Consider the following 2332-nt stretch of genomic DNA (forward strand, 5'->3'; position numbering starts at 1 on the left):
CTAATCCTGTCTCCTAGGGTATTAACTTTGTCATACAGCGGGTAGTAGGGGTGTCAGAAAGTTTGGGGACCCACTCCAGGCTTCCCCCCTGGCTCAGCCACTTTTCCACATGGCTCGGGTGGCCTGGGGCTGGGTTTGTCATAGTTACCCGGTAGGAGGCTGGCTGCTGTGCCAGGGCCATGCAGGAGCCCAGGGCAAAGGGCCAGGCCCAGGCGGCTTCCCCCACCGGCTACAAAGCAGTGTGGCTCGTCCTCCACAGGGGCCAGTTGGTCTCGTCCCCCAGGCCTGGCTGAGGACTCTGAGGCGACTTGCTGGGTGGTTTGCCATGTCTGATACAATCAGGAAGAGTGGTTTTTGAGATTCCTGGGGGCATCAGTACTCCTGGTTGTTCAGTGGCCCGAGTCCCCCAGCCCCGGAGAGCCTCCCTGTGACAGCCAGTGGCCCTTCATGCAGCACAGATGTTTTCCAGACGTGCAGAATCGCATCACTAGTGACCTGGCTGCGGACCTGACCAGGGATTTGAGAGTTGCCCAGAAGCCGGGGCCTTGGGCCCCTCCCGGGCAGCTGTTCCCAGGGTTGGCCGAGTGTCCCCTTGAGCTGGGCTCCTTCCTGCCCCCAGCCCCATGCTGGCCCCTCCTGTCCTAGGCTTTCCCACCAGCCGGGTCCAGAACAGATGGAAACAGATCTCTTGTGCTTGGCCAGCTGATGTGGATTTCACAGCGGGCGGAAGAGGGAGAGGGGAGCAGAGAGCCCAGCCCCTTCCCGCAGCCTCTTGGGAGCCCACACTGGCTGTCCAGCTGTTCATCCTCACCCTTTGCCGGGGGCCGGGGCTTGGTGCGGGGATCCATTGCAGAGGGTGGAGGAGGCCAGAAGCTAGAAATGTGCAATGCTGCAGTTCCTCACAGTCTTAAAGTGGAGCTCCAAGGAGCCTCATGTTCGGCAGCCCTGCGGAAAAGGCTGACTGCTCCTAGCTGCCCCTCCCTTCCCTCTTCCGGCTCTCGGGCTTCTCTGCCCTTCATTCCGTGTCTGCCCCATTTCTGCACGACCGTGGCCCCCTGGTCCCCTCAGCCCGGCTCTGGGTGCCTCTTGCTCCAGAGAGCGGCCCCCCCCACCCCCCAGCCTGGTAACCAGCTCTGACCTCTCCTGTGGCCTCCGCTGCCATTGCTCAGGCGGAAGCCGTGGCTTCACATCTGGGCACACATTCCTGCAGGACGTGGTCATTCCTGCTACAGTGTTGGGTCCTTTTCAGAGCAGGGACCGACTCTTTCTTGAATCCACCATCCCTGTGGAGGCGCTTTGTGAAGTATTTTTGGAGTTCTGCTTCTTTCTTTTGTGGGTGCATGCCACGCAACTGATAACCCATACTATTCTTCCGAAGACCCTGTCTTAGCCGTCAGTTCAGGCTGCTTAACAGCATAGACTGACTCACTCACACCACAAACCTCCCTTTCTGTCAGTTCTGGAGAGCAGGAAGGCCAAGGCCAAGGTGGGAACCAAGGCGAGGTCTGGTTGGGGCCGCCATCTTGCTACATCCTGACAGCAGAGAGAGGGGCTCTGGCTGCTTCCTCTTCTTCTGAGGGTACTAATCCCATCCACCCTCGCGACCCCATCTACACCTCATGACACCCCAAAACCCCTGCAGGTGCCTTCACACTGGGATTAGGCTTCAGTGTGTGAGAGGGCCCCAAGCATTGAGTGGACACAAAATCCTATGTTGTAATCCTGGCCACCTCTGAATTCGGTGCTGAGGATTCTGTTCAGAGCCACCCTCCTTTGATGGCCCTGTGCGACAGGCATTAGGCTGGGGGCTGGAGAGAGGAATTCAGTGCTGGGTGAAGCTGAAAAGTCTCTCACACCTGTTAGCTGGCTTGTCTATTATCTTATGTGGATTTGCAAGGCTTTCTCCTGTTCTCCACTACGCAGACGTTTAAGTGAATTAAAATATAGGAACACAGTAAGTTCAGTTTTCTAGTCACATCAGCCACACTTCAGGTGCTCAGAAGCCACCTCGTCACCCTAGGGCTGGAAATAGTTGCTCCTTTAGTCCCTTAAGCCACCGTGACAACAAATGGAAAGGGAATGGAAAGCCCATAAGAGGCTGTGGTCAAGAGGCCCATGGGCCAGTGCTCTCTCGTACCTCACAGGTCCTGTCTTTACCCACATGGGCTCCTTGCCTGGCAACCTCACCTTGGTTAGGGTGGCAAAGGCAGCCAGGGTGTGAGAGAGCCACTTTCCCGAGTTTGCCTGGTGCCTTCAAACACAGCACCAAACTGGCAAGTCGGAGGGAACATTATGTCAAGAGCGTCAGCCGAGTTCTACACACACTGTGACA

General features: G+C 57.3%; 1 long non-coding RNA gene across 1 annotated transcript; it reads right to left on the reverse strand.

Annotated features, from left to right (window-relative positions):
• Nucleotides 1-259: 259 nt before the first annotated feature.
• LOC104862259 lies at nt 260-1219 on the reverse strand. The gene is made up of 3 exons (XR_780236.1): nt 1139-1219; nt 812-945; nt 260-329 (listed from the first exon to the last, which is right to left on the reverse strand). It is a non-coding gene; the product is annotated as an uncharacterized LOC104862259 (long non-coding RNA).
• Nucleotides 1220-2332: the final 1113 nt, after the last annotated feature.

This window comes from Fukomys damarensis, unplaced genomic scaffold (genome assembly GCF_012274545.1).
Source record: "Fukomys damarensis isolate Sample0158 unplaced genomic scaffold, DMR_v1.0_HiC HiC_scaffold_12, whole genome shotgun sequence".
Taxonomy (NCBI): domain Eukaryota; kingdom Metazoa; phylum Chordata; class Mammalia; order Rodentia; family Bathyergidae; genus Fukomys; species Fukomys damarensis.